Source organism: Mandrillus leucophaeus, unplaced genomic scaffold (genome assembly GCF_000951045.1).
Source record: "Mandrillus leucophaeus isolate KB7577 unplaced genomic scaffold, Mleu.le_1.0 Scaffold51, whole genome shotgun sequence".
Lineage (NCBI taxonomy): Eukaryota > Metazoa > Chordata > Mammalia > Primates > Cercopithecidae > Mandrillus > Mandrillus leucophaeus.
This window is the reverse complement of record NW_012105475.1, coordinates 2,332,753-2,352,995: the sequence shown is the minus strand read 5'-3', so window position 1 is coordinate 2,352,995 and position 20,243 is coordinate 2,332,753. Positions and strand designations below refer to the sequence as shown.

The window sequence follows — 20,243 nt, the reverse complement described above, 5'->3', positions numbered from 1 at the left end:
AAATGGTGCTATGTACAAGTGGAGTTGGTTGGGATAGACAATCACTTATAAAGCCCAGATGGCCAGAAGGGAATTGGTGTTGCTCCTTTCACTTGTATGGTTGAGCAGATTTGTCACATGCCACAAAACCATTCTTTGTAGTCATGCTTAGTACGAGCTTTCTTTGTTGTTACAGTCATGTTCTTTCCAGCCCTGCCCCAGCTATGAATTGTCTAAGTGTGAGGGAACATCGGAGCTTCAGTATTGTTTAAAGAATGTAGAAAAATCCTACTCACAAATTTGTCTAATTTTGAAACTATTTTAGAAAGTCCCTACTGTAGAAAGAGCTAAACTCAAAAGACTTTTCTTGTAAGTGAAAGAAGAAAACTGCTGATGACTACCGAGAGGTATAAGAAAATGAAGTGAGGGAATGTGCTCTAGCCTGTGGGGTGCAGCTTTGGTGGGGCACATCAGCTTAGAGTGGTCTGGCCCCACCTCAGAGAGTCACAGAAATAGACAAAAACCCAAAAAGTACTAGAAAAGTAAATACAAGGAACAAAATAAACATTAATAAAAATGAATGACGCAAAGGTGATCAAGAATCATTACTTGCTCCAACAGCTAGATCAAAGGCTGAACATTTTGCTTTAGCATAGGTGAGGGAAATGAGCAAGTCCTAAAAGGCTTGCCCTGTTAAACAGTGTTTCATCACTCATACTGGAAGGGGAAGGAAAGGAGCCATATGACTCATTTAAAAGAAAAACGAAGTCACCTTAAATTCCCTATGTTTTACTTCATTTTTTCCCTATTAAGGTTGTTGCAGATCATGGTTGATAATAGCTGATGTTGAATGAATGTAATCCATTATCTAAAAACAGGTACATTTAATTGAAAAGATACATGTAAAAAGCTGTTCATATCAAAGCCAAATAGGAATGATTTTTATGCTTATAATTTCCATGGTGCAATATATCTTTTTAATTTGTTTACTTTTCACCTATTTGTGTTTTTGAAGTTCATCCCATTGCATGTAGTTTGGGTCTGGCTTTTTTATTTAGTCTAGTGATCTCTGCCTTTTACTTAACATTTGTCAATTTACATTTACTGTAATTATTGATATGTTTAGACTGAGTTTACCATTTGGCTTTTTTCTTTGCTCCTCTTTTCCTGCCTTCTTTCAGGTTGAATGTTTTTATTCTCATATATATCATGTCATTATATATTATATATCATTTATTGTTGTATATGATATATATTATATATCATATTAAGATATTATATATGAGAATATCATTATTCTCATATATATAATTCTCATATATATAATGTCTTTTTCTCTGATTTTGTTTTAATTTTTCTTTTTAAAAAAGTGTTCTTTTTTTTTTTTTTTTTTGGGACAGGATCTTGCTCTGTCACCCAGGCTGGAGTGCAGTGGCGTGATCTTCGCTCACTGCAACCTCCGCCTCCTGAGTTCAAGGGATTCTTGTGACCCAGCCTCCCAAGTAGCTGAGATTACAGGCATGCACCACCATGCCCGGCTACTTCTTTTGTATTTTTAGTAGAGATGGGATTTCACCATGTTGCCCAGGTTGGTCTTGAACTCCTGACCTCAAGTGAATTGCCCTCCTCAGACTCTCAAAGTGCTGGGATTACAGGCATGAGCCACCAAGCCCGGCCTATTTTTATAGATTTAGGGGGTACAAGTACAGTTTTCTGTTTTCTCTATTGGTTTATAAACTATACACCATATTTTTAAAATGGTTCTTCTAGGGTATTACAACATACATGTTTAACCTACTGCAATCCACTTAGGGTTAATATGATACAGCTTCATATAAAATACAGAACCTTGTAACAGTATAGTTCCATTCACCCTCCCTCTCTTCCTTCGTTTTTCACATACATTTACAGCTACATACATGATAAACACAACAGTACGATGCTATCATTTTCACTTAAAATGAGCATCATTCAAATGATTAAGAGAAAAAAGAATGTATGTATCTTTTATATTTGCCAAACATTGACCATTTCTGATGTTCTTCATTGTCTCCTATAGATTTGAGTGACATCTAAGGTCTTTCCTTTTCAGCTTGAATGATTTCTTTGAGAGTTGTAGTCCAGGACTGCTTGTGAGAAGTTTAGGCTCATTGAAACGCTTTGAAAATGAGCTCATGGAAAATGGCTTTATTTCACTTTAATTTTGGAAGGATCATTTCACTGATGGGGAATTCTGGGTTGATAGCTTTTTTTCTTACAGCACGTAAAGGCAGTTATTGTCTTTTGACCTCCATTGTTTCTGATGAGACATCAGCTGTCTGTCATTTGTATCATTAGTCTTATATGTATAATGTCTTTCTCTGGCTGTCTTATTTTTGAATTTTAGCAGTTTCACTAAAATGTGCCTACATATAGTTTGTACTTATTTAGCTGGGGGTTCATTGAGCTTTTGGATCTGTAAATCTGTGTTTTTATTTTTATTTATTGTAAAATCAAACTTGGGAAATTTTGGCCATTTTTTCAATTTATTTCTTGCTTTCCTGTCTCCTAGAGCTCCAGCAAATTTACATTAGATCACTTGAGGTTGTCCTACATGTCTCTGAAGCTTTTTTTTTCCTTTAGTCTTGTTTCTGTTTTAGATTGAATAATTTGTATAATTTATTTGCAATTCACTAACTCTTCTGTCTTCAGTCTGCAGATGAACTCATCCAGTGGACTTTCATTATAGTTATAGTATTTTTCACATGGAAAAAATTTCCATTTGGCTCTTTAGCATTCCTAATTCTCTTCTGAGATTGCTCATTACTAATTATGAATATATATCCTTATAAGCATTTATAATAGCTGCCTTAAATACTTGTTTGCTAATTGTAACATGTCCCAATCAGAATCAGTTTCCATTGACTGTATTTCACTTCTGTATGGGGGTCACTTTTTTCTTTTTCACTCGTCCAGTGATTTTTTATTATATGCTGGACAATATGGATGGTACAGCAATAAAGACTATGGATTCAGCTACATTCCTCTGAACCGTTAACTTTTGTCCTCAAGCAGCTCGTTCACCTGAACTGCAACTTCAAACTATCGTGTAATGAATCACAGCTGAAGTCTCTGATTAGTTTGCAGCTTCCGGCTGCTGCCTTTAAGTGGGGCCACTGGCGTCTCCCATGCTGCACAAACCAACTAGGGATTTGAACAAAATTTCTATTCAGAGGTTAAGATTTGCTCCTTCTTCAGTTCCCCTCTTTCCAGAATTATTCTCCTAACTTTCTTAACTTTTGCTCTGCTCTACCCACCCCATTTCTGTCCTTGACATCTCAAGCCACTGAAGTTGCAGCTTTCTGCCACCCGTAACCTTCTGAAGAATGAGAACTGCCTTCAGCCATAAAGGTACAAACTTGTACATCTTGAAGTTCTCTTCTTTTAGGGGGAGATGACCCTCCAGTTTTTGCTTTTGGTTACTCTTCAAGCCTTCAACTAGCTTTTTGTTTGTTTAACTTTTTGTTCATTCACACTTTATGATTGTTACCCGGGGGGAATTAGTCTGAAAAAGGAATTAAAAAAAAAAAATCCAGTATTACTAGAAACTAGAATTTTACTATAGTTACTTTGAAACTCCAAATCAGTGGTTCTCAAACTTAACTGGACACCAGTGGAATCACCTAGAAAGCTAAAAAATAAAATAAAATAAAATAAAAATACTGTGGCCTCGAGTTGGGAATTTTTAGATCTCTTAGTCATTCCAATGCATAGACAAGATTGAGAACCATTGCCTTAAATAATTCTTTAAATCAGCCATTGTTTCTCTCCTTATCCAGAACATGGGGAGTTGACCATTCTTTTTCCAGACCTAAAAACAAAACAAAATTGTTTTTGTAGTCTTTTTGTTTGGCCAGAAGGACTGAAAATTAGAGTCTTACAGAAATGTAATTTGTCTTACAGAAATGTAATTTGCTGTAGAATTATTTTGTCACCCAGGTCAGCTTGTTCAATTAGAGTTTAGCATAAATTTGATATTTGGGACTATATACACATAACTCATACCATACGTAAAGCTAAGGCTCTGAGTGATAGACCCCAAAACACTGCAGGAATACAAAATATTCATTTGTACTAAATCAAAAAGTAAAATTTATCTCTGGAAACTGTCCAGAGAGCAAAAACCAATGTTTAGAGATCAGTTTTAGGTCTCATTAAGCTCATTAACAGGAGAATGTGTCAAGTCTTAACCTCCAAAAATCGTGACCTCTAATTAAAAACAGCTATGTTCTGGGCTGAGTTTTATGATTCAGAGGCTGAAAAGAGAGACGTTCAATAAACGCTTTGTGGCTGAAAGAAGAGCAGTAACTTAGGGTTAATGGTTACAATAGCACAGCTGGCAAAGAAGGGAAGCAGGAGAAATCAATGAATAAAAATAATAAGTAGTACAGGGATTTAACTAAATATCAAGGAAACGGGGTTTTTGAATGAAATGTGTTATAGACATCAATAGAATGTGCAACCTTTGAAGCACACTGTGGGTGACTTACAAAGGAAACCAAATCCAATGATGGAAATTTACTCAGGTTTAGAAGGGACGTGTTTATAGACAAACATTTAACATACAGGTAAGGAAAATACCATGGAGAGATTTCAGAAGATAAACTGTTACTCTAGGAAGTGTCAGCTTGTTTTGTTTTTAAAAAATATTCCAAACTATTTTTTTTTTTTTTTCTTCTTGAGACAGGGTCTCATTCTGTCACCCAGGCTGGAGTGCAGTAGCTTGATCTCGGCTCACTGCAACCTCTGCCTTCCAGGTTCAAGCGATTCTCCTGCGTCAGCCTCCCAAGTAGCTGAAATTACAGGCATGTGCCACCATGCCCTGCTGTTTTTTTGTATTTTTAGTAGACACAGGGTTTCACCATGTTGGCTAGGCGGGTCTTGAACTCCTGACCTCAAATGATCCACCCACCTTGGCTTCCCAAAGTGTTGGGATTATAGGAGTGAACCACCGTGCCCAGCCTCCAAACTATTTTCTTTATAAAGAAAATTACTGAAACTTGAACATATTCTTATTTGATCAGATCATTCTAACTTATGATCTTAGGACAAATTCAATTGTCCTATCTTGTCTCAAATTTTTGCTAACATATTTTAATACTCTAAAGGCATAAGTTCTCTCCATATAATTTGTAATATGAGGATAGGGCTTTCAGAGACTGTAAATAGGTTGAAACGCAACAAAAGGTACACATTAAATTTTTACATATGCCTCTTCTAAAAAATTATCCTGTTTAACAAGTCAAAACAACTTGTTGACTTGTTACCAAGTCTGATTATTAATGTTTTGTTGCTTTTAATTTCTTCCCAGTGATTTTCAGGGATTTTTTGGTGGTGATGGTTATTGTTTTGAGACAGGATCTTGCTTGTCACTCAGGCTTTAATGCAGTGACATGGTCATAGCTCATTGCAATCTTGAGCTCCTGGGCTCAAATGATCCTCCTGCCTCAGCCTCCTGAGTACCTAGGACTACAGGTGAGCTCCACCAGGCCTAGCTTTTAAAATTTTATAGAGATGAGGTCTTGCTGTGTTGCTCAGGCTGGTGGTCCCAAACTCCTGAGCTCAAGCAATCCTTCTGCCTCGGCTTCCCAAAGTTCTGGGATTACAAGTGTGAGCCACTGTGCCTAGCCTGATTTTCATTTTGAAATTTGATTTACTTGAATGATTCTGTGACAAGCCAACGTGTATGACATTAGTCAACATCTTTTCCCAGCTAAGCATGGGGGCTTCCTGATCTGGGCAGCATAGCAAGATCTTGTCTACAAAAAAATAAAAAGTTAGCCAGGCATGGTGGCGTGCGCCTTTAGTCCCAACTACTTGGGAGGCTGAGGCAGGAGCATTGCTTGAGCCCAGGAGTTTGAGGCTGCAGTGAACCATGGTTGCACCACTGTACTCCAACCTGGGCAACAGAGCAAGGCCCTGTCTCGAAAGAAAACAAAACAAAACATTTTTTCCCCTAGCCTGCTTGTACAAAAAATCTATACAATCTAGAACATCATTTATTTTAAATTCTCTGACAGCTTGATTCAGTCATTTCACAATGTATACATATATCTAAACATCATGTTGTATACTATAAATATATACTTTTGTTAACTGAAAAACTAAAAGTAAGAAACTTCAAACAAAAAAATAGCCCAGCCAGGCATGATGGCTTATGCCTATAATCCCAGTGCTTTGAGAGGCCAAGGTGGGCAGATCACTTGAGGCCAGGAGTTCGAGACCAGCCTGGCCAACATGGTGAAACCTCATCTCTACTAAAAATACAAAAATTAGCAGGGCACGGTGGTGCATGCCTGTAATCCCAGTTACTTGGGAGGCTGAAGCAGGAGGATCGCCTGGACTTGGGAGGTGGAGGTTGCAGTGAGAGGAGATCATGCCACTGCACTCCGGCCTGGGCAAGAATGAGACTCCATCTCAAAAACAAATAGATAAATAAAAATAGTCCTTTCCATTATAGTGTTATTTTCCAGTATCATCTGTAAACCCAGTATTGAGTGAAAGAAAGTGTTAGATCAGCACACCAACATGGCACAAGTATACATATGTAACAAACCTGCACGCTATGCACATGTACCCTAGAACTTAAAGTATAATAATAATAATTAAAAAAAAGAAAGTGTTGGATAATTTGAGAAGGAAAAGATATATTTATCAAACACCTTATATTAAATTATTATTTATTATTATTGTATTTATTGAATACCATATATACATATTTAGTCCTCACAACCCTAATGGGATGTTTTATTCCCATTAGTGTAGCTGAGAAAACTGAGACTCTACAAAGTTCAGCTTGTCTGTGGTTACCAGCTGTAATGGGGCCCACACTCATGGGGTGATTCTGTGAGCTCACACTCTTTCCACACCCTATCCCCGAAATGAAACAACTTGGAACTGTCTCCATTTTTATTATATTTTTCAATAAAAATTTGGGGTTTTTTTTGTCAGATGATCATATGCAAGCTCTATTTTCCAAATATCTCAACTTATTTTTCTGCTCTCTCAAATTCCTTCCTCCCCTCCCCCATTCCATTTCCTTGTGACCACATCTGCTTCTTGGAGAGACTTGCAGGATCTGACACATCCTCTTGGTTTCCTAAGTCTTATGACTAGCCAATGCCTGAAATAATGAACTCCTCCAAGGCAAGAAATCTGTTTTGAAACGTCTCTGCGTAAGTATTAACTTAACACTTAATCTATTATTCAATGCATTTCATTTCCCTTTGTAGGTATCAGTTTTCTGAGCCTGCAGCCTTAGGCTAGTATCTTTTTTTTTTTTTTTTTAAGTAAGTTTCTGTTTTTTATTTGAACTCCGTTAGAATCTTTCGATCTATCCTAGTGGCTATAGTTTACTCTGTGCTGCGCCTTTCTGTTTTCTCTCTGCAAAAATTGTGGCTTTTTAGCTATATTTCCCCAAATAGAGGTGAGGCACTGCTCTTATACAGATACTTGAAGTTATAAATCCCACCTGCATTAAAAGGAAAGTGAAGATTTATGACAATGCCTTCCCGTTCTTCTCTTTCAACCCCAAAACTTCCACCATTTTTGAAACAAGGCAAGTTCTTTAGGGCTGGAGGTCTTCAATGGTATACACCATGAGGTAAAGATCAGCTTTAAAATAAATACGTACCTCCAAGGGAGGAAAATTCAACAGGCCCTTCATTGCTTTTCCTTCAGAAAGTTAAGGTACAACAGGAATAAACCTAACTTGTGAAAGTTTTATGAAAGGATTGCCACCTCCTGCCTTGATGAAAAGATTAACTTGATTTGGTGAAATATGCTGCCATTTGCAGGCAGGTGCTGGCCTGATTCACTAACTCTGTGTTAATTTGAGCCTGCAGAGGTACCTTTGATCAGCTCTCAGAGCCTCAGCAGCGGCTGGGGAAACATCAAAACGCTATAGAGCAGGCTCTAATCTAGCCCTCCTGTTTCTATGCCTGCTCACTAGGTTCACACACAACAGCCCGGTTTCCTTGGAGGGCATTTTCCACATTGTGCATTATGGATGGTCATGGCGGGTATCAGGATGTGAAGCCCCGCATCCACATCCAGGGCCTATCAAATCTCTCTGCAAAAGGAGAATCTGGACTCAGGCTCGTTTCCAGTGATGTGTATGCGGTATATGTAAATTAATGCCTGCGTCTAATGCTGGAAGTAACAATAGTTCCGTTGCGGGGGAACTCTATTATCATAATGCGGCTGCTAAATGCAACATATTCTGTCCATGAAGACGACACTTGGATAACAGGTTTGGGTGATAGTAACTGGGGCTATGGCAGTGGATTGCGAACTCTGAGCTAGAAACATAATGGCAATACCCTTTACTAAGCCAGGGTGGTAGGTCAGATAGCGTGGATATTTTTTCGGAAAATTGAGCTCTTATCCTTTTTTTTTTTTTTTTTTTGAGACAAGGTTTCACTTGTTGTCCAAGCTGAACAATCATAGTTCACAGCAACCTCACCATCCCAGGTTCAAGTGATCCTCCCACCTCAGCCTCCTGAGTAGCTGGGACTACAGGTGCACACCACCACACTTGGCAAATAAATAAATAAATAAATAAATAAATAAAATTGTACAGGCTGGGTGCAATGGCTCACCCTTGTAATCTCAGCACTTTGGGAGGCTGAGGTGTGGGGATCACCTGAGGTCGGGAGTTCAAGACCAGTCTGACCAACATGGAGAAACCCCATCTCTACTAAAAATACGAAATCAGCCAGGTGTGGTGATGCGTACCTGTAATCTCAGCTACTCGGGAGGCTGAGGCAGGAGAATCGCTTGAACTCGGGAGGCAGAGGTTACAGTGAATCAAGATTGTACCATGGCACTCTAGCCTGGGTGATAAAAACAAAACTCCATCTCAAAAAAAAAATTTTGTACAGACAGGGTCTCTCTATGTTGCCAAGGCTAGTATCAAACTCCTGGGCTCAATCAATCCTCCTGCCTCAGCCTCCCAAAGTGCTGGGATTATAGGCATGAGCCACTGCCCTTGGCCTCTCATCCTTTTTACTCTCAATAACAGGTTCATATTTGCCCTTGGGCTTTATTTCCCTTTCCAGGCACATTTCCCTTAACTCTCCTCCAGAGTCACACTCCCACATTTGGAATTTTTAAAAATTGATGTATTTTTTACATTGCATTGGGAGATATTTTAGAACCACTGGGTAGCCAGGTGCGGTGACTGACACCTGTAATCCCAGCACTTTGGGAGGTTGATGCCGGTGGATTACTTGAGGTCAGGAGCTGAAGACCAGCCTGGCCAACATAGCGAAACCCTGTCTCTACTAAAAATACAAAAATTAGCCAGGTATGGTAGCACATGCCTGTAGTCCCAGCTATGCATGAGTAGGAGGCTGAGGCACGAGAATCACTTGTAGCTGGGAGGCGGAGGTGCAGCGAGCTGAGATTGTGCCACGGCACTCCAGCCTGCACAACAGTGAGACTTCGTCTCAAGAAAAAAACAAGCAAAACATCACTAGGGAAATGGGGGAAAGAGAACTGAACTTCTGTAGCTGCTCAAGTCATTCGACATCTCTAAACCTGGGCTTCTTCGTCTCTCATTGTATAAAAAAACAAATACCTAAATTTCAAGGTTGTTGAGGATTAAATGAAGTAACAATGTAGAAACTCTTTAGAGTTTTAGAGCAAAGCTGATTGATCTACAAATGCATGTTATTGTTGGATCTTAGATGAGCAAATCTACCTGGCTCAGGTTCTGACTCTAGTTTCCACCTGCTGCCTGGGAGATGACTGTCCCCAAGTCCGCCTCTGAGCTGGTCCTGCTGGGTCCTGGCCTTGCCTATTTCCAGCACCTCTAGTCTGCGTTTCTCCAGTTTCTTAAAACAGCAGCAGCAAGTCCTGTCTTTACTTCTCTCCTATGATGTTATACAAGGAAGTAGTGTGAGGGCTTCAGGCGAGGGCTGTAGGCTGGGGATGGTGGTGGCTGTTATAGAGATGACGAGGTCATCATCATCCCTGAAACTAAGCAGTGTGATTTTTTTTTTTTTTACCACTGGCATCATTCCTACAACACTAAAAATAACACCAGGCCTTTTTTTTTTTTTCTTTTTTTTCTTTTTTTCTTTTTTTTTGGTGAGATGGAGTCTTGCCCTGTCACCCAGGCTGGAATGCAATGGCGCAATCTCAGCTCACTGCAACTTCCGCCTCCCAGGTTCAAGTGATTCTCCTGCCTCAGCCTCCCAAGTAGCTGGGATTACAGGCATGTGCCACCACGCCTGGCTAATTTTTTGTATCTTTAGTAGAGACAGGGTTTCACCATGTTGGCCAGGCTGGTCTCAAACCCCTGACCTTGTGATCCGCCCACCTCAGCCTCCCAAAGTGCTGGGATTACAGACATGAGCCACCGTGCCCAGTCCAACACCAGTTCTTAATTACTAAAGGGCTGACCACCCAGAGCCTCCAATTTGCTTTCTCCTTCTCCCTCTGGGCTCACGCAAGTAGAACACTCTGAAGAAGTCTCAATCTGCTTTTTGTGATTTTGATATGAAGTAAACGAAGCTGCCCCCTGATACAGAAGGAAGAGAACTGAACTTAGCTTCGGAAGACCTAAGTATAGCACTAGGCCAGCATAATACTAGCTGGGTGGCTAGGAGCAAACTAACTTCTTTGAGCTAGTTTTCTTACCAGTAAAGCATAGAGTTGGATTAGATGATATCTTAGCCCTCTGAAAGCTCTAACTTTCTAAGGACATAAATAATACATACAGATCTAGTAACAGTGTAGGCTATTTGAAATCAGTGAAAGTTCTGTAAGATACCTCTCATCCTAAGCCTAGGTGAACGGTTTGCCATAGAAGAAAATGCAAATAAAAAGGTTCAGTAGAGGGGATCTCAGAATGATGAAATGATTGGTTTCTTTGGTCAAAACCATCAATAGGGTGGTTTGAAACTTTTGGGATGACGTTTCTGTCCAGAGAAAAGGACAGTCAGCCAGGCACAGTGGCTTGGCTCATGCCTGCCATCCCAGCACTTTGGGAGGCCAAGACGGATGGATTACTTGATGCCAGGGGTTTGAGACCAGCCTTGCCAACATGGTGAAACCCCATCTCTACTAAACATACAAAAATGAGCCGAGCATGGTGGCCTATGCCTGGTGGCCTATGCCTGTAATCCCAGCTACTCAGGAGGCTGAGGCAGAAGAATCGCTTGAACCCGGGAGGTGAAGGTTACAGTAAGCTGAGATCGCACCACTGCAATTAGGAGTTGATTAGGAAAGTGACTGTGATTGTGTCAATGTACACTTAGTTGAGAAGTCAAGGAGCATTTGGAAACCGAGAGAAAAGAGCCTGTTACTTCAAGGAATAAAAACGTGTAACATCTGCCGTCAGGACGTAGTGCTTTTAAAACTGAGCTATCATTTCAGAGCAGCTGGGCAAGTGTAGGCTTTAATATTAAGTACATTTGTCCAGGCGTGGTGGTTCACATCTGTAATCCCAGCACTTTGGGAAGCTGAGGTGGGCAGATCACTTGAGGCCAGGAGTTCGAGACCAGGCTGGCCAACATGGTGAAAGCCCGTCTCTACTAAAAATACAAAAATTAGCTGTGTGTGGTGATGCGTGCCTGTAATCCCAGCTACTTGGGAGGCTGAGGCAGGAGAATTGCTTGAACCTGGGAGGTGGAGGTTGCAATGAGCTGAGATTGTGCCACTGCATTCCAGCCTGGGCAACAGAGCCGATTCTGTCTCAAAGAAATAAAAATAAAAAAATAAAAATTAAACACATAGGGTAAGTCTTATTTGAGAGAGAGCTACAGCTATGCAAGGCAGAATACTTTGAGTTCAGGACTGCCTTAGGCAAAGGTGGAGGGGGCCAGGTGTGCAGTGAAGCGGGCAGGTAGGAGTAGAGGACTCGGAAGCCTTTGAAATAGACCCAAGATCCCCAGCTCTGGTTGTGCACCTGAATCTTCTGGCAGTGGTTTTCCAATGCAGGTGTCTAAGCTCAGCCCTGGGCCAGCTCTGGAATTCGCAGGGCCCAGGGCAAAGTACACATATATAGCCCCTTCCAAAAACACAAAATCAGTACCATTAAAGGTACTCAAATGTCTTTTTCCTCTCTGCCAATTTGTCTTGGTGTTTTCTGTTTGCTATTTAAAATTGTTTTAACTAGAGAAAAACTACAATTTAAAATTATTCACATGAATTTTTACCACTTGGCTTTACATTGTGCAATAGCAGTTTTCAGTGGAAAGATAGGCACATTTAACTTAGATGCGGAATCACCTAAATTACACACTTTGTGTTTCATTGCTTATGCATAGATACATGTTTTATTTTTCCTAGAACAGGGGAAACACTACATACAAGTAACTAAGATTTTTTTTCTTTACTTTTTTTTTTTTTTGAGATGGAGTCTTGCTCTGTCATCCAAGCTGGAGTGCAGTGGTGCAATGTGGGCTCACTGCAACCTCCGTCTCCTGGGTTCAAGTGATTCTCCTGCCTCAACCTCCTGAGTAGCTGGGATTACAGATGTGTGCCACCAAGCCTGGCTAATTTTGTACTTTTAGTACAAATGGAGTTTTGCCATCTGGCCAGGCTGGTCTTGAACTCCTGACTTCAAGGTATCTGCTCACCTCGGCCTCCCAAAGTGCTAGGATTACTGGTGTGAGCAATTGTGCACAGCCTCTTCACTTCTTTTCTTATGAGATGGGGTCTTGCTTTGTTGCCTAGTGCAGTGGTGCCATCATATCGCACTGCAGCCTTGAACTCTTGGACTCAAGTGATCCTCCTGCCTCAGCCTCTTGAGTAGCTAGGACCATATGCATGTTCCATCAAGCCCCACTAACTTTTTGTAATTTTTGCAGAGATGGGGTCTTGCTATGTTGCCCAGGCTGGTCTTGAACTCCTGGGCTCAGGTGATCCTCCCACCTCGGCTTCCCAGGGTGCTAGGATTACAGGTATGAGCCACCTAGCATTTCTCAACACACATCTTACTTCAGACTGCTATATTCTCTAGATTTTATACTGAGGATCTCTAGAATGAAGGCAGGGTGAAGGGGAAAGTAAGAAAGAGCCAGGCCCCAATCACCTGCTAAAGGCCTGGTTGAAAAGATGGAAAGGAAAGGACTTTGGCTAGCCCCTTCTTTCCCTTTCCTCCTATGTCCTCATTTTCTTTTTTTTTTTTGAAACGGAGTCTCACTCTGTCGCCCAGGCTGGAGTGCAGTGGCCGGATCTCAGCTCACTGCAAGCTCCATCTCCCGGATTTACGCCATTCTCCTTCCTCAGCCTCCCGAGTAGCTGGGACTACAGGCGCCCGCCACCTCGCCCGGCTAGTTTTTTTTTTTTTTTTTTAGTAGAACGAGGTTTCACTGTGTTAGCCAGGATGGTCTCGATCTCCTGACCTCGTGATCCGCCCGTCTCGGCCTCCCAAAGTGCTGGGATTACAGGCTTGAGCCACCGCGCCCGGCCAGCCACCATGCCCTGCCCTCATTTTCAATGTAAGTTCAAGAGTTCCCTACAACCAAGCTTCAGGTCAGCCCTGGAAAAACTCTGGATAGATCATTTTTGTAACTTTAAGAGTTAGACCAGCTTGAGATATTGGGGAGGGATATATCCTTTCTCCTCACCCTACATTTTGTTTTCAGACCTTGGGAACCAAAGCTCTACGAGGGAAGCCAGGTTGAGGGCTGAGTGCTTATCTCTGAGACCCCCAAATAAGAAACCCTGGTCTAGGGGAGCTAGAGGGCTAGATTCCAGTATCATCTCCAATTAAACCTAGCTGGATAATTCCCAAACCTGCTTATGGGGAAGGTTGGTGAAGCGCACTCAATTGATTCTTGATGTCAAAGCTATACTTTACCCTATGTTGAGACTCAGAGATTAGGTGCTATCCAAACTAGTTTTTCCACAACCTTTTCTAGAAATGGAAATTGAAGATAGTTTATAAAAGTACTACTGTCAGGAGAAGATTGCCTGAGGCTATTACTGTGAAACTATTTTCATGGCATAAGAACCATCAAAATGGCTCAGTAGCATAGTACTTGGCAATTCTTTATTATCATGGCAGGCTTAGAAAGTAGACATGTTTGTACAGCCTATACAATGGCTCAAGGATGGAGATCTCACTGGTACTCTGGCTGTTCCAGCCTTGTGTGAGCTCCAAGGCCTGCCGTGATCTCAGCATATCTTAACCCAGTCACTCCACATGCCCGGGCATGTGGAGTGGGAAGCTCTGCAGTGGTAGACACTTGGTGTTCCCTCCCCAATAGCCATTCCTCATTTCTCCTTTCCAACAGTGTATGTTTTCCATTTGGGGGACCATATGGTTCAGGAAAAGGTGATACTCGCCCTGGCTTCGAAGGGTGAATGCAGACCTGGGCTAAGTCAATTGGTGCATCCATGGCCTTGGCCTTGATGACTGGTTCCAGCATGGCACTCCACGAGTCCATTAAGAATAAAACTCCATTAAGAGGTCTATGGCTTAGCCTAGACCTCTGGGACAAAACTGATCTCATTTCCTTCAGACAAGGTATGCACAGATGTGGAAACAGGAACTGATGTGTCCATTGCACCACTAGGACAGAGGCCAGAACAATGGAGAAACCAAATACTTGGAAGAGGGTAGAAATAATGAATGGAGTCCACAAGCCCTGACTGTGTCATAAATGTCCAGATAATTCCATACCTGAGGATTACGTGGTTTGTAAACTTGGCACTTAGAAGAACCAATAAAATTGTGTTATAGTTTCAACCGGGTCCAGTTACCTTTCCTCTTAATTGTGACTGTCTATATCCTAACTGACACAGGTTCTCATGCCATGTCTAATACTAAGACATCTATGGCAAGCACTTTTCCAGTAGCAGCAGGGAACAATCTATCCAAATTTTTCATTCATATAGAATTGCCATTAAGAACAAACACCCATTTGAAAGATGTTTGGCCTGGGTTAGACAAATGGTCTCTGACGGCGAGGTGCCATAAAGTGAACTGGGGCATACAGAAACAAACCTACAACACTGTTTAGTTGTTGAGAGTCATGGAGCAATTGAGTTAAAGCTACTCGTGCCACAATGACCCACAACCCCAAGAGATGTAGGGATGGTCAATCATGAAGGATTTCAGAGCAGGCCAGGCACAGTGGCTCAGGCCTGTAATCCTAGCACTTTCGGAAGCCAAGGTGGGAGGATCACTTGAGCCCAGGAGTTCAAGACCAGCCTGGGCAACATGACAAAAACCTGTCTCTACAAAAAAGTACAAAAATTAGCCAGGCTTGGTGGGGTCCACCTGTAGTTCTATCTAATTGAGAGGCTGAGGTGGAAGGATCACTTGAGCCTGAGAGGTTGAGGCTGCAGTGAGCTGAGATCGCCCCACTGCACTCCAGCCTGGGTGACAGAGTGAGACTGTCTGTCCACAACAACAACGTAAAAGTATTTCAGAGCAGCCAAATGCAGGAGAATGACCTCCACTTCCAAAGACAAGAACAGTCTTTAATTCTCGATTATGCAAATTCCCAGTTTCATGACCTTGTCTGAGCCTCAATTTCTTCACCTATAAAATGGGAATAACATCTGTGTCATGGAGATTTCATAAGGATAAATGAGGTGATGGATGGTGATGTGCTTGGTAAAGCATAAATATTATACTAACATGGTGAATTATTTGTAGAGCTTTTTTTTTTTTTGCTCTTTGTTTTTGAAACAGGGTCTTGCTCTGTCATCCAGGTTGGAGTGCCATGGCATGATCACAACTCACTGCAGACTCGATCTGCTGGGCTTAAATGATCCTCCCACCTCAGCCCCAAGTAGCTGGGACTACAGGTGTGTACCACCATGCTCGGTCTCAAACTCCTGAGCTCAAGTAACCCTCCCGCCTTGGCCTTCCAAAGTACTGGGATTACAGGCATGAGCCACTGCACTCGGCCTGCCTGCTGCTTTAATCTTATTGACATGCCATAAAGTCGATGATGAAGTTAGGGTTATACATCCAGAATATGTTAGCCAATCCTTGTGGGCTTCTGAGCAGCCACCCAATACAGTAAAAGTCCCTCCCTCCCTCCCTGCATGGGTTGGAAGGTCCATTTCCAGCGGTGCTGCCGCTGATGGCCTGACTGTACTTGCACAAGTCACTTGCAAATCTCCATCCCAGTGTCCTCATATGCAAATGCAGGTAATAAATCTCACCTGTATGGAGCCAGACCATGATGTTGTGTGCTTTCCTCCTCCTCGCTTCTTTGTGCATCCTCTTCCGGGTTCAGTCAGAGATGCCCATAGACCTTGAGAACCACAAGAAGTGTGATGGCAAAAGGGCAGGGAAAGCGACATTTGTCTTGCTCATTGGTTTTGCTTTCAGAGTACATTTTTTTTTCTTTTGAGAGACAAGGTCTTGCTCTTGCACAGGCTGAGCACAATGGGAAGGTCATAGTTCCCTGCAGCCTCAAACTCTTTGGCTCAAGGGATCCTCCTGTCCCAGCCTCCTAAGTAGCTGGGACCACAGGTGCGTACCACCATGTTTGGCGATTTTTTTGTTTTGTTTTTTATAGAGATGAGGTCTCACCATGTTGCCCAGGCAGGTCTCAAACTCCTGACCTCAAGTGATCCTCCTGCCTCAGCCTCCCAAAGTGTCTGGATTACAGGCGTGAGCCATTGCACCTGGCCTCAAAGTATACTTTTGAAATCAAAAGAGGGAATGGAGCAGCAAGTCATAGGGTTTATGCTTTAAAAATAGGATGATGAGAGAAGTGAGGAGTTGGCAGACTCAGCCCAGCAGGGAAGTGAGGTGAGGGGATGAGGGTGATGAGGCCAAGGTCACCACGAAAGGTCACCAGTGCTGCAGGGGTGAGGAAGAGAAAGATGGGGTGTCCTGGCTTTGGAGACAGTCGGGGCTGGTGATGAGAGATGCTGATACCAATAGAGACAGCGAAAGAGTCAAGCAGATGGAAGTCTTCCACGCCAGGCCCATGCTAGGCGCTGTGTGCAGTTTGGGGGCTTGGGACAGACTACCCCAAAATATGGCACCTTGATGTTTGAGAGAACTGAAGAAGGAAGTTCCCTCTCTGGTCTTCTCTGCCATTGTCCCCTGAAGAAGGCCATAAAAGAATTCTCTGACCTTCCTCTGGCGTGGGTCACAAGATCCTCGTGTGAGAGGTGGCCTTTCTATACCCAGAGAAAAGCAGCATTCTTTTTTTCTTTTGAGATAAGTCCTTGCTGTCTTGCTCTGTCGCCCAGGCTGGAGTGCAGTGGCACAATCACTGCAGCCTTGACGTGCTGGGCTCAAGTGATCCTCCCACCTCTCAGTCTCCCAGGTAGCTGAGACGACAGGCAGATGCCAGCATGCCAGGCCAATTTTTATATTTTTTTGTAGGGACAGTGGTCTCCCTATGTTGCCCAGGTTGATCTCGAACTCCTGGGCTCAAGTGATCTGCTCACTTGGGCCTCCCAAATTGCCGGAATTATAGGCGTGAGTCACCACCACACTGGACTTCTTTGGAATTATAGGCCAAAGAATCCTTATCAATGAACAGGCAGGGACACAGAGAAGAATCTGAGTAAACTGGCCTTGCTAAGTTCCCTCTAGTTTATTACTATTACATCACACTCCCTTTGTCCCATCACACCTCTCCTCCACTCTCCCCTCTTCATCAAGCTTAACATAAAAACACATTTCCCTGTTTCTTTGAGCCTTGGTTTCCAAAGGCTCTTGTGTTACATGAAATGTAAATAAATTGGTATGCTTTTCTCTTGATAATCTGTCTTTTGCTATAGGTGCCTCAGCCATGGACCTTGCAATGGGTAAGGAAAAGTGTATTTTCTCCCCTACAGCACCCCTGGTGGCAGGCTCTGCATTAGAGAGTATCGCCCTTCTGTGCTATTCGAGTCAAGGCAGCTGTTCCTCCAGCTGCCTGCCTACTGCCCATGGTTCATCCTATAGATAAAGGCCCCAAACTTTTCCCACAGGGGCACCCCAAACAGGGCAGGATAACTGACACCAGAGGCTCCGTGGTGGAGGAAGCAAAGCCCCAGCTCCTGAAATAGGCGGCATGGTTTAGTGGTAACCAACGCCCGAGAGATACTTAGGAAGATGTTGGGAGAATCAAATAAGATAAACATGCAGGGATGTGCTTTAAAATTTCTAAACTATTGGCAATATAACTGCATATAGGATTTTCCTGGATTATAAACCTTTCACCCAAATTCAACTTGAGGAAAATTGCTGCAGAGAGCATGTAGTAACATTTCAGATACAGAAAAGTTGGCTTTCTGGCTTGGGATATTTCTATTATCCTGTGAATTCTCATTGCATCAGCTCTGGGTCGCTGTGGTTGTGTCTTCTTTTGTTGTAGTTTTGGATTTTGAGGTTTCAAATTTCAAATGTTTCTGCCTCCAATTCAACCACCCTTTCTTTTAAAAATTGTGTAAATGTACCGTAGCCCTCATCTTACCAGATGCGGAGAATTTAGTACTCTCCTACAACCACCAATATTGCTGAGAATTTTAGGGGAGGGATCCAGGAGCTTACTTTCTTATTGACATCTTCTACTCCAAATGTTCAGTTTGGCCAAGTGTCACCTCATCTTCTACATGTAAATAAAGTCTCCTTTCCTTCCACCCCCAGAGATAGATATATATGTGTATATATATATATATATATATATAGAGAGAGAGAGAGAGAGAGAACTGCAATGTGTAAAGTTGATTTCTTTCTTATTATTTATTTATTCTTTTTTTCTTTTTTTTTTGAGATGGAGTCTTGCTCTGCCGCCCAGGCTGGAGTGCAGTAGTGCAATCTCTGCTCACTGCAAGCTCCGCCTCCCAGGTTCAAGCAATTCTCCTTTCCTCAGCCTCCCGAGTAGCTCACCACCATCCCTGGCTAATTTTTGTATTTTTAGCAGAGATGCGGTTTCGCCATGTCGGCCAGGTTGGTCTCGAACTCCTGACCTCAGGTGATCCACCTGCCTTGGTGTCCCAAAGTGCTAGGATTAAAGGTGTGAGCCACCGTGCCGGCCGGTTTAAGAACCATTTTATGCAGACTGCTTTTGGGTGCTTTTGACGTCTACTTTTCTCCTTGTACCCCACATCCTGAATGTATGGAGTCATTTGGCCTGCATGCATGTGTGAGTGTGAGTGTGTATGTGTGGGTGTACATGGAAGAAGGGACTGGGTTTAGGTCCAAATCAACATGATACAGAATAGAAGCATCATATCTAGAAGCAGGAACCCAAAGGCTAACAAGACCCCAGGCTTAAAGTCTCTGCTGGAGAATTAATAGAAATCCTACGCAATCACTCTGGGATTCCACAGATAGAGAAATGGTGTGAGGAGAGGAGGGAAAATGGAGTGGGTAGCTCAAAATAATTTCACCTCTTGGGCCACAGAAAGCTCATGTAATTTCTGATATGTATGCACACCTAAGTCTACATGTACTTATATAAATACGATCAGCCGTCCCGTGAGCTGTTTTAAAGCAGGGAGGAGCAGGGCAGATGAATCTGGAGACTAGTTAGATGAGCACATTATAATCTGTAGGAAAATCGACATAGATTTCCAGGTGAGAGCGGAGGAAGCAGCAGTGATTTGAGGAGAGGAAGAACACGATGCTTCTGAACTAAAAACCAGGACACTTGGTCTGACAAGGGACTTTTTTTGCTGGGTTGCATGTGTACCAATATCAATACCTATAGACAAAATCGATTAACATCTAAATTGTCCTGGAAAATTCAGGATCTGCAGTTTCCTTCCTTATTGTTCAGATCTCATTCTTGTATAAAGTATCTAGAGAGAAATCTTGAGGTTGGTTGTAGAGGAAACTCATTGCTGTAAAGGTTGATTGCAGCAAGGTGTCTGTCCACAGGCTAATGCGTCTGAGGATCTTTTCATGACACAGACGATCACCATCTTTTTCTTGTATAGGAACTGGCCTCTCAGACTTTAAGACCATAACTGAGATTTTTCTTTTTCCTTGAAGACAGAATCTCATTCTGTCTCCCAGGCTGGAGTGCAGTGGCGCAATCTCGGCTCATTGCAACCTCCACCTCTTGGGTTCAAGAGATTTTCCTGCCTCAGCCTCCCAAGCAGCTGGAATTACAGGTCCATGCCACCACACCTGGCTAATTTTTGTATTTTTAGTAGAGATGGAGTTTCGCCATGTTGGCCAGGCTGGTCTTAAACTTCTGACCTCAACACCTGCCTCGGCCTCCCAAAGTGCTAGGATTACAGGCAGGAGCCACTGCGCCCGGCATTTTTTTTTTTTTTTTTAGGTGGAGTCTCGCTCTGTT

The 20,243-nt window shown here is 42.5% G+C and overlaps 1 long non-coding RNA gene across 1 annotated transcript; it reads left to right on the top strand.

Annotated features, from left to right (window-relative positions):
- The first annotated feature begins 7,085 nt into the window (after positions 1–7,085).
- LOC105551169 lies at positions 7,086–14,722 on the top strand. The gene is made up of 3 exons (XR_001007831.1): positions 7,086–7,193; positions 7,970–8,136; positions 14,496–14,722. It is a non-coding gene; the product is annotated as an uncharacterized LOC105551169 (long non-coding RNA).
- Positions 14,723–20,243: the final 5,521 nt, after the last annotated feature.